The sequence below is a fragment of the Leptopilina heterotoma genome, unplaced genomic scaffold, assembly GCF_015476425.1.
Source record: "Leptopilina heterotoma isolate Lh14 unplaced genomic scaffold, ASM1547642v1 Lhet_46, whole genome shotgun sequence".
In the NCBI taxonomy this organism is placed as follows: Eukaryota; Metazoa; Arthropoda; class Insecta; order Hymenoptera; family Figitidae; genus Leptopilina; species Leptopilina heterotoma.
In genome coordinates, this window is record NW_025111092.1 from 1006721 (window position 1) to 1020030 (window position 13310).

The 13310-nt window shown below is 20.5% G+C and overlaps 1 protein-coding gene across 1 annotated transcript in view; it reads left to right on the forward strand.

Moving 5' to 3' along the window:
• Window positions 1–13310, forward strand: part of LOC122507305 (ral guanine nucleotide dissociation stimulator) — an 86309-nt gene that overhangs the window by 21590 nt on the left and 51409 nt on the right. The window lies entirely within an intron of this gene.

Genomic DNA, 13310 nt, shown 5'->3' on the forward strand with positions numbered 1-13310 from the left:
TAACAATTCAATTTCTTTCAAAATAATTTTAATAAAATTCTTCGTAGAAATTTAATTAATTTCAAAAATTTGTCAAAATTCAATTATTTTCAATGTCTACTATTTCAATAAATTTTCACAAAAGAATTCAATTATTTAAAAAAAAAATTTTAATAAAATTCATCTTTACAAATAATAAAATTTTTCTCCGAAATTCAATTACTTTTACAAATTTTAATAAAATTCGTGGTAGAATTTCAATTATTTTTAATACAATTTTCATTAAATTTCTCGAAAAATAAAATTATTCTTAAAAATCTTATTAAAATTTTTCAAAAGAATTCAATTCTTTAAAAGTTTGTTGATAAAATTCTTTATGGGAATTGAATTTTAAGAAACATTCAAATATTTAATAAAATATTCATTTTTGTATTTAAATAATTGAATTCTCGTAGAATTTTCTAATAAATATATTGATTTAAAAATGAATTAGAATTAAAATTTTAGATTATAATTGAATATTGAAAACATTATAGCGTGGATTTTGTAGAAATAAATGAATTTTCAAAAGGTTTCAAATTAAAATCTTGGAAAATTTGAATTTTTGTTATTTTAAACTAAAAATTCTGTGGAATTCATTTTTTTAAGAAAGTTTTATGGAATTTTATTTTAATTACTTGAAGTTTTTAGTTTCTAATATATTTAATTGAAGAATGTCAGAATAATCGAAATTTCGTAAAATTAAATTGTAAACAAATTGAAAATTCTGAAAGAACTTTTTCAAAAATTATTTTTAAAAACTTGACTTGAAGAATAATTTTAGTTGAAAATTCTAGAAATGAATAGATAGAATTAAAAGTGAACAAAAAAAAATTTAGTTGTGTAACTGATACTTATATCTCGTTCATTCTACCTCACTTGCGAGCGAGTTTTCTTGCCCTCTACCGGATAGTTGCATAGTATTTTTGGCGCGAAATTCAAATTCACTTTAGTATTATATATATAGAAGGCGTATTAGATAAAAATAACTCTTGAAAAAATATCGATAAGTAATTACAATTTAATATAATTCTTTTTTTTTTAATAAAAACTACTTTTAAAATATTAAAAAAAGGTTATTTTAGAAACATGTTTTCGAAATTTTTTAAAATCGAAAATAATTGCTTTCACTTTTATACCGACTAAAGTTATAAAATTAATTGAACATATAACTTGTGACTATATGTGTGTGTGGTTTATTATAACAATATTTTCTATTCGAACTCACCGCAGACATCTATACTTATAAATTTATTTTGATATTTCCTCGATGTTACTTGTTAATATTTACACTTTCGGTTAGGAAACCGCAGGTCTTTATCAGTACTATTTATATATTCGTATTGCAAATTTCTCGTTTCATTTGCGCGCAAGATCTTTTATTTTCTCGCTTTTATGCGCGTATAAATATTATAATGTTTGTGCGTGAGTTTTTTTTTGTGGCAAATCTTGACGTGACACTTTCATTGAAAAATAAGTACTTTGATCATTATGTGTGTTTATATATGTATGAAAAATTAATGACGATGGTTGACGAGGTAATAGAGCTAATTACACACTATCAGGGTATATCTTATGTATACATATGCCCACACACATACTTTGCGAATCGTATGAAAGTGGAGAAAGTTTTTATTCGCGTTGACGCCATATGACTATTATATATATTATAAACTATTTTCGTGCGTGCCTTTATTTTCCCTTTTTCAGTTCGATACTTAACATTTTTTTTCCATTAAGTTTTCTTTAATGTATTAAAATAGTCAAGGCAAGAAAGTAAACGTATTGAAATATTCAAGATATTTACATGAATGTCTGCGGAAACAAAAAAAACATGAAATACGCAGCTCTTATAATACTTTATATTTTTAAATCAATTTTTTAAGTTACTTATTTAAAGGTTAATTATATTAAAATTTAGGCTAAGACTACGAGTATTTACATCTAATGCTAATTATCAAATTTAAATGGTCATCTACTATTATTATTGTTTTTATTTTGCACTTTTCTTTCCGTGATTTTGAATTTCGCGCCATTATAACTTATGACAGTTTCCGCCCAGATGGCATGAAAATTCGCTCGTAAACGACGTGAAGCGGACGGGATATAAGTATCTGTGATTCTTTATTTAGATTCTATGTTATTCAGTATTGATTGATAATGAATAATTTTTCTTAAATATTTAAAAATTAATTCAATTTTAAAAGAGTTGCGTTTATAATTTTCATTAATAGATGAACTTGAAAAAGTTTTAATATGAAATTTTATAAAATTTTAATTTTCAATGAATTTAATTAGAAATTTTAGAGAATTTAGATTTTTGAAAAATAAAAAGAAACTCAACGCAAAATTACATTTATTTTTAATACAATTTTAATCAAATTCAATAAATTATGAATAAAAAATAAATTTAAATATGAATTTTAGTTAAAAACACTAAAATAATTAATTTTTTTTAGAAAAGTTACAAATGATAGCAAAAATTCAATTATTTTAAAAAATAATAAAATTTTTCGCAAAAAATCAATTTTTTTTAAAAATAATTGAATTTCTGCTATCATTTGTAACTTTTCTAAAAAAATTTAATTATTTTAGTGTTTTTAACTAAAATTCATATTTAAATTTACAGTAGAACCTCGGTTATCCGAGCCTCGATTATCCGAGATTCCGGATTATCCGAGGCACTAAACATGCTCGGATAATGTGGAATAACTCGGATAAAACGGATCGAGCGACTAAATTTGGAAAATAAATTTTACAAAACCACTATTTGTGATCATTGCATTTAAAATTTCGTCCATTTTTGTCATTTAATATTATTCTAACACTTTAAACACATGAAAAATAATTTAAAATTTTGAAATTTTCATTGGTTCCGTGTTATCCGAGTTTTCGATTATCCGAGGTACCTCTTCCCCACATTACCTCGGATAATCGAGGTTCTACTGTATTTTTTATTCATAATAATTTATTGAATTCGATTAAAATTGTGAGTATTAAAAATAATTGTAATTTTGCGTTGAGTTTTTTTTTATTTTTCAAAAATGATGATTTAAAAAAAATTTTAACAGAATTCCATGCAAACATTTTTATAAATATAATAAAAATTCCACTGGATTATTTACAAATTCTTTAAAAATTTCTTCGCAATAATTTAATTATTTTCATAAATAATAAAAATTCTTTTTAGGAATTCCATTATTTTCATATTAATATGAATAAAACTCATCACAGAATGTCAATTATTTTTAGTATAATTTTAAGAAACATTAAATAATATTCAATAAATTATTTATTTTTATATTTAAATAATTGAATTCTCGTTGAATTTTCTAAGAAAAATTAATTTAAAAATGACTTTCAGTTAAAACTTAAAATAATAATTAAAATAAATTTTTCAAAAAATGCAATTTTTTATAATTTTATTATAAAATTCTTCTCAAGAATTTTATTATTTGCGAAAATTTTAATAAAATTCTAGTAAATTTTATTTGATTTCGTAAAAAGAATTTAATTTAATTGGACCAATGTCCAATATTTTTAATAATATTTGATAATGATAATAGTATTTAGATTAAATAAATAAATACTATTATCAATATTATTAAAAAAACGGTTCTTAAATAAAATTATTAAATTAATACTTGATAATGTTTGACGATATATATTTTCAGTATTTATTTATTTTTTGCTTTTTGTCATTGATTCTTATTATATCAAAATGGGTTAATTTTGTAATTAATTTTAAATTTATTAGAATTTCGCATCGGGAAATTTCCTGGAGAATATATAATGAAATTAACACCTAACCTAATTTTGCGTGCATCACATTTAACTATGCACTCTATATTTGAAATTACCTCTGACGAATTTGCCGTCACTGTCTCCCTTGACGTCGGATCGTCGACGTCATCAATGTCGTTCGAGGCAATGAATTATGATATCGAACGCTTCTCTCTCTTCCTCTCTCTCTCTTTCTATATATATATGCATTTTAGTCGATTAATTTCAAGTTTGTTGTTGACAGGTAATCAAAACTAGATTTTACATTATATCATTAAATTCTGCTTCATATAAATAATAATTTATTATATAATTACACTTTATATTCGACTATTATGTATTTATCTATTTATTATTTATTTACTTATTATTTTTTATTTATTAATTTTTTTTTATTACTTTTATTGTATATATTTTTTGTTATTTATTATTATTTATCGTTTATTATTAAAATTGTAAATTTTCAGGGTTGACACAGGTCAGGGAAAAGTCAGGGATTTTTATTAAAAGTACTGGAAAAAATTTAATTTTTGGAATTCATAAAAAAATTTTGAATTTTTGTGTCTTTTTTGTTTGCCTCATAAACTATGAAATTACCACGAATTCTAATCGAAAATATTGAATTTTTTACATCTCTAACAATAATTTCTTTTTAAATAACTTAATTCTTGAAGAATTATCATAAAATTATTGCTTATTTAAATTGCTTAAGGGCATTTGAACCAATATGACGTCACAATTTGTTCAAAGCATTTGTTCTAAAACTGTGACGTCATAATGTTTCGAATGTCCTTAATGAATAATTTTACTTAAATATTTCTAAATTAATTGAATTTTAAAAGAGTTGCGTTTACAATTTTCATAAATAGATGAACCTCAAAAGGTTTTAATTTGTAAAAGAAAAAAAAAAATTTTTAATTTTAATTTTGAATTAATTTAATTAGAAATTTTAAAGAACTTAGATTTTTTAAAAGTTTTAATAATTCAAATTCTTTTGAAATTAGTTAAATAATTTTATATTTGTAGTTAAAATTTTAGATACTTATTGAATATTAAATGCATTACAGCATGAATTTTTAGGAAAATAATTAAAAATAATATTGATTTAAAGAAGAATTTCAGTCAAAAATTCTAGAAAATAATAATTGAATTGAAATGATGAAAATAATTTTGAAGAAGTTACAGTATAACATATTCTTATAATTAGAATAATAATTTTATCACTCGGCCATCTTTAATTATTGTAAGTTATTGAATTTCAAAAGATTTGAATTTGAAATTTTTGAAAATCTTAATATGGAAAAATAATAATGGTTAAATATTTATTTAAAAAAGAAGTTAATGATGTTTTCATACAATTTTACAATTAAAGAAATTCGTAAATCAGTGTTTAGTCTGGAAATCAGGGAAAAGTCCGAGAAAAACAAAATTAAATTTTTGTGGCAACCCTGATTCTGTATTTTTGTTATTCCTAATTTTTATAATTTTAGGTTAAATTTAAAAATATTCTTTTTATTAACTTTTACAATCTTCAGTTCATTTAAGGGGAGACCCCAGCTTAATTTTGATTCCTTTAAAATAAAATTATTAAACGAGAAAATATTTTTTTTCCTGCATCATTTTTAACCTGAAAACATATAAGATGGTCAAAAATATTTAATTTTAATTTTTGAAGAGGTTAGAATTTTTTTCTTTTGACCTATTGCATATTATTGCAAATCCATGCGAGAAGTTGTTTAGAATGTTAAAATATGCATGGGAAAAAATTTTCGTTAAAAAATATTAAAAATTGTAAGAGAAGATCAATTTTTAATATTCAAATCTTTAAATTTTGCCGAAATTTCAAAAGCCGTAAATCTTTAATTTTTTTCCAAATTGTGTATATTTACGTAATTTTATGCTATTATTCAAAAAACATTGTTATAATTGACATTTAGCTCATTTCGTGGTAAAAACCATAAATATCATAGCTCGAAGCTTTTATGGTATACTTTATATATGAGGCTCAGCATCTTAAAAGGGCACTTTTACCATGTAAAATCAATGGTGAAAGTGCCCTTTTAAGATCCGGAGCCTCATATACCGAAATAAATGCAAAAAGCCATGATTTTTATAGTTTTTACCATGAAAATGAGCTAATCGTCAATTTTAACTATGTTTTTTCGACTCAGAGCATCAAATTGGAAAAAAATAAAGGTTCAGGACTTTCGAAATTTCGGCAAAATTTAAAGATTTGAATATTAAAAATCGATCTTCTCTTACAGTTTTTAATATTTTTTAACGAAAATTTTTTTCCATGCATATTTTACTATTCTAAACAACTTCTCGCATGGATTTGCAATAATATGCAATAGGTCAAAAGAAAAAAATTCTAACCTCTTCAAAAGTTAAAATTAAATATTTTTGACCATCTTATATGTTTTCAGGTTAAAAATGATGCAAGAAAAAAAATATTACCTCGTTTAATAATTTTATTTTAATAAGAAGTCAAAATTAAGGTGGGGTCTCCCCTTAAAAAATTTTCAACCAATTTTTTTCATTCTTTAAGTATAATTAAATTAGTTGAAGTAAAATTGCAAATTTTTATTACAAAATTTGTAGTTTCTGCGGGCAATTTGCAGAATTTATAATTTTGTAATCTAACTAATTAATAAATTAACTAGTATTAGCTGCAGGCGTCAAGGCGTACAGTAAACAGAATGCTTGCAGTCAGGGGTTCGATTCTTTCTAAATTGGGGATAAAAATTATAATTAATTATTAATCAATTCTAATTAGAATTTATAGTAATAAATAATAAATATAATTTATAATCATTTATAGTTTATAGTAATTTAAAATTTATTTTATATAAAATAATTCAAAATTTAAATGAATAAATTTTTGTTATTCTTTATACCTACCTCATGTGAATGAAATTAAAAAGCGAAACTGTAAGGAAGTTTTTAAATGCATAATATCCGTTCATTCCCCCTTTTTTCGAGGGTTGATTTGATGACTCAGTGAGTAAAAGCTCTTTCAAGACAAATACAATCTCGTTTCTTCTTGTTTGGTGTGAGTACACCGACAGTAAAGTACACTCGTATATACATATAACCGTCTGTCAAATGCTTTATCACCCCCACCCCCTCTTTTTTTCTTCACCCTTTTCGTTTTTTTTCCTATATAAAATTCACCAGACGCTTTTCAACTATATAACTTTTGTTGTGATGTGAATTTATACGCGCTAGACTCATTAGCAAATGTTAAGAAAAAATGTGTTACTAAAAAAAATTTATTCTCGTAGATTTTCGGAAATAAAATTTTATGCATTTATGTCTTCAATTAAAGTTGGAATTTTAATTATAATAGCAGAATGATACAAAATTTTTATTATTTTAATTACGATTACAGTTGCAGTTAAATATGGAAATGCTTAATTATATTCAAAAATTTAAAGAAATTCTCGTCAAAATTTCAATTTTCTTTATAAATAATAAAATTCTTCTTCAAAATTCAATTATTTTCTAAAATATAAATAAAATTCTTGGCAAAATTTGAAATTATTTTTAAAAATTTTCCTCAATTCAATGATATTTAATATCTACTAGTTTAATAAAATTTTCCAAAAGAATTCAATTATTTTAAAAATTATAATAACATTTTACGCAAACATTATTTACCTATTTTCATAAAATAATAAAAATTTCACAGGAATTCAATTATTTACAAATTTTTTATAAATTTCTTCGCAATAATTCAATTATTTTAATAAATAATAACATTTTTTCATGCATTCAATTATTTTCGTACATGTAATAAAATTGTTTTTAGGAACTCAATTTTTTTCATCAATAATAAAACTCATTGCAGAATTTCAATTTTTTTAAATAAAAGTTTAATCAAATTCCTCGAAAAATGTAATTATACTTAAAAATTTTATTAAAATTCGTCAAAAGAATTAAATTATTTAAAAATTTGTTGATAAAATTCTTTATGAGAATTGAATTTTAAGAAACATTCAATTATTCAATAAATTATTTATTTTTGTATTTAAATAATTAAATTCTAGTAGAAATTTCTGATAAAAATTGATTTAAAAATGAATTTCAGTTGAAATTTTAGATAATAACTGAATATTAAAAGCAATATAGCGTGAATTTTTAGAAATAATTAAATTTTGTAATTAATTTTTTTGAAAAAGTTTAATTGAATTTTTTTTATATTATTTGAAGTTTTTATTTTCTAATATATATTTAATTGGAGAATTTACGAATAATTTAAATTCGCAAAATTGAATATTGTAAACAAATGGATTTGAAAATTGTCAGAGAACTTTTTCGAAAATTAATTGATTTAAAAAAGTAGAATGTTAGTTAAAATTTCTTGAAAATAATAATTTAATAGTTTTGTTTAAGTTTATTAAGTTTCTTTTTTTTTTAAGTTTTGTCAGTAATTATTTATCAATCAAAAATTTTTAAGTAAACTTTGTTTCGAAATCAATTATTTTTAATAATAAGTTTCTGAAAGTTCTTCAAGAATTCCATTATTCAATTTTTTATAGAAATTATGTATAACTGTAACTCTTCATCGATTTTTTTAAAGTTATTAATAATATAATTGATTTTTAAAAAAGTACATATAACATAAAAATTCTTAAAATTATTTTTTTAAATACATTTTCAAATAAACTTTGAAGCATAATTGGTTTTTCAATTACACATAATTAAAAAATGTCCAAACAATTAAAATCAGTAAAATTTTTTGAAAAAAATTTAATTTTTTTAATGAATTTTTTGGAAAATATTAAAAAATAATCTAGTTTCTTAAAAGAAATTCTAATTACAAATATGAAAACACATTTTCTTTCCAAAATTTTAATAAGCCTAAAAAATAAGATGTTTTGAAAATTTTAATTTACTTTGATTGAAGACAATTGAATTTTAAAAATTTATTGTAAAATTCTAAGAATTAGTGTTTTAAAAAATTTTATAATAAAAGTTTTCGAAAATAATAAAATTTTTTAATAGAATTTTCAAACAATTTAAAATAATAATCAATTTTTTAATAATTTTAATGAACAATTTTGAATTATTTTCTCAAAAAGTTTGATAATAAAAATTTTAAAAAATTAGGTTTTTTATAAAATTTTATTGTAATTATTTTTTGAAGATATTTGAATTTTCAGAAAATAAGTAACTGAAAATATTAAAAATAATTTAATTTTAAAAATCTAATGAAAATATTCTAAGAATTACTTTTTTAAAAAGTATTTTAATACAACTTTTTGTAGCTAATTGTTATTAATTATTTTCAAATTTTCATTTTCTTTAAAGATGTTTTTTAAAATTTTTATTGGTTCGTAATTTTTCATTTTTGGTCCGTAAAGTCCGTATTTTTAAATACTTTCACTGTTTCGAGCCCTGGAAGAATTGAACCCCTGACTGCATCAATTTTGCTACTATATAAACCCTTTAACGCCTACAGCTAACACTAACTAAATAAGTGATTAGTTATGACGTTAAGGAAATTTCAACTATAATAAATATTATGTGGTTATAAATTGTAGTTGATAAAAAGCGTAAATATAGAACGGTAGTTTTTAATTATTAATGGATATAACTTTCTATGAATAATACTTTACGGAACTACTTATTTCATATCGCTATATCTTTTCCTTCAAAGTATAAGGTTCATAATTATTTTTGCTATTATTATTTTTTTTATTTTAAATTAAATTAAATTAAAAATAAAAAAATTGATTATTATTATTACTATTATAATTTTTATCATTATTATTCCCACTATTATTATGATTATTTTTTTAATAATTTATATTATTATTGTTATTGTTATTTACCTTGATATTTTAATTAGAGACTATTGTTATTATTTTTATTTCCTTTCAAAACCATTTAATTATCTTTTAAGGAAAAAAATATCTATTGTATTGTTACAACAATTTTCATGCCAATTTCGAAGAATTTTGATAATATAGTTTCAATAATAGTTGATAATTTAAAAATGCTAGTAATTTGTTTCTTTGTTAATTTTTTTTAATACTATTGTAGTATTATTTTTTGCTTTTCAGTAAAAAGTGGATAAAGAGTATAGATTTTAAATCATGTATAAAGAATTCTTAAAGTTATTGTATATATTCTTAATTGTTTTGACTTGAAGAAAATTTTTTCTCCTTTTCCCTGTTGAGGTATTTTAAAAATAAATTTTCTAAATAAGTAGGTATCTTTTTTTAGTACAAAATCGGTCCACGTGAGTTCGATATTATCTGGGATGAAAAAAAATATTACCGACAGAGATAAATCGACAAGTTTCTACACTGGAAATGTTGTGCATGTGCTTTATCGATGGGTGATATTATCAATACAGGTGTAAAGAATTATCTTTCGATTCAAAAAAAAAAAAAAGAAAATTTAGATAGTTTATTTTGGCCTTTATACTATTAAATTAAACGTTATTATTTTTTAAACCCTCAATTTTTGGAAGTACCATTAATTTCACCCGTTCCTTACTCATAACCTTAATGAGAAATTAATTGAATAATTAATTAAATTATTACTTAAATTATTAGTTAAACAACTAATTAAATAATTAATTTAAATATAGTTAAGTAAATAAATAATTGATGAAGTAACTAATTAAAGAAATAATTAATAATTCCTTCAATAATTGTAATTAGCCACACCCCAGAACAAAATTTTATTAGAATCAGATATTAATTTATATAAGTTAAATAAAATTATATTTGTCTCAGAGCAAATTTGAAAAAAAATTAAAAACCTTTAAAAACTTGAAATTGTTAATTACCTAAATTATTTATTTGTTTATTTAAATACAAAACTTACTCGGCACAATTAAAATTTTTTATTTATTGAAACAAACGAAATTTATTTAAAACATAAAATTTATTTGAAACAAATAAAAAGTTTAATTGACTTTCAGTCAAATATATCATTTTTCAGAGTGCCTTATTTTTAATAATAATCAAAATATATAATGAAAATAAAAATCTTAATTTTTTTAAATTTACTAAAATATAATAATTTAAAGTAGGTATAGGTATTTGTTAAATTAAAATTATCATTCTTCTCTATGTATTTTTTTATCTCTCTTATAATTTCTTAAAAATTTATTTAAATTTTTAGTGTTTTTAAATAAATAATATTAAATAAATTTAAAAAATAAATTTTTTGATTATATTCTCATTTCTCTAAAATACACTTCAATAAATTTTGTTATTTTTAATAAATCAATAGAAATGGTAAGCTTACTGTAGGGAAATTTTTTTGTATTATCTATAAGAGATATAAAATATAAGAAAAATAAACACTGTCTACATAAGGAAACGGTTCTTATTTTTAGTTTGGACTCGGATCAATAATTTGATCTTCATATTTAGTACACAGGAAAAGTTCCACCAATAGAAATAATTTTCTTCATTTTCATTACATAATTCCCTTCTTAACAACGCGATGATTTATTTTAAAATTAATCTTTTTTCTCCGTTTTAACTTTTTTTCTCAACAATTTTTATTATTTATTTTTATACTATTTAAAAACATATTTTTTAAAAGAATTTTCGAATTATTTATTTTTATATTATACTTAAAAAGTATTTTTTGTAAGATTTTTAAATTATTTTTGTATTTTTAAAAAACTTTTTAAAAAATGTTAAAGTTATATTTGTCAGGAAACTCAGGGAAAAGTCATGGATTTTTGATAAAAGTACTGGAAAAAATTAAATTTTTAGAACTTAGATTTTTTAAAAAATTTAATAATTTAAATTCTTCTGAAATTAGTTAAATTTTTTGATATATAAGAAGTAAAGTTCCCTTCCTTCCTATTTAATCAATTAAAAATATATTATTAAAAATAATGGATTTACAGAAGAATTTAGTTAAAATACTAAAAAAAATGAATTTTGGAGAAGTTACAAATGATTGCAGAAATTCAATTATTTTCAAACGTAATAAAATTTTTCGCAGAAATTCAATCATATTCAAAAATTTAAAAAAAATTTTTGGCGAAATTTCAATTATCTTCATAAATAATGAAATTCTTCTCCGAAATTCAATTATTTTCAATATTTACTATTTTAATAAAATTTTCCAAAAGAATTCAATTGAAAAAAAATTTAAATAAATTCTACGCAAATATTAAATTATTTTCATAAATAATGAAAATTTCGCGGGAATTCATTATAATAAATATTTCAATTATTTTTAATACAATTCGTTGAAAGAATTTAATTATTTACAAATTTGTTGATAAAATTCTTTATAAGAATTTAATTTTCGGAAAGATTAGATTATATTCAATAAATTATTTATTTTTGTACTTAAATAATTGAATTCTTGTAGAATTTTCTAATAAAAATTGATTTAAAAGTGAATTTTAGATAAAATTTTAGATACTAATTCGAATATTAAATGCATTATAACATGAGTTTTTAGAAATAATTGAATTTTGAAAAGGTTTCAAATTAAAATCTCTGAAAATTTTAATTTTTCATACTTTTAACTAAACATTCTGTAAAATTAATTTTTTTGAAAAAGTTTAATTGAATTTTTTTGAAATTGTTTGAAGTTTTTATTTTCTAATATTTATTTAATTGGAGAATTTCCAAGTAATCAAAAACAAATTTTTCGAAAATTATTAAAAATAATTTATTTAAAGAAGGATCTTAGTTAAAAATTTTGGAAAATAATAATTGCAAATTGAAATGATGAAAATAATGATGAAAATTTCTGCAAATGATTACCAAGTTGAAATCCACAACGTTGATCAACGAAAAAAAATTGTTCAATTAGTAAATTAATCAAAAATGATGCAGCAATATTGACACAAAAATATTTAGAAAAAAAAGATTGATGTTTATATTTTAATAATAATTATTTTACAATTAAATATTTAATTAAAAATAATACTTGAATGCATTAAATAAATTTTTTTCGTTGATAAACGTTGTGGACTTCAACTTCGTAAATGATTGCAGAAATTCAATTATTTTCGAATGTAATACAATTCTTCGCAGGAATTCAATTATTTTCGAAATTTTAATAAAATCCGAGTTAAAATTTAAATTATCTTTATGAATAATAAAAACCTTCTCCGAAATTCAATTATTTTTATAAATAATAAAATTCATCGCAAAATTTCTATTATTTTTAATACAATTTGAATCGAATTCCTCGAAAAATGTTAAAATTTGTATTAAAATTCGTCGAAAGAAAGTATTTTTAGAAATAATTGGATTTTGAAAAGGTTTCAAATTAAAATGTTAGAAAATCAGAATTTTTCATATTTTTTAAACTAACAATTCTGTTGAATTCATTTTTTTTAAGAAAGTTTAATTGCGGATTTTTTTCTCAATTTTGAAGTTTTTATTTTCTAATATATATAATTATTTAATTGAAGAATTTACGAATAATTGAAATTTTGTAAAATTGAATTATAAACAAATTAATTGGGAAATTCTTAAAGAACTTTCTCAAAAATTATTAAAAAGAATAGA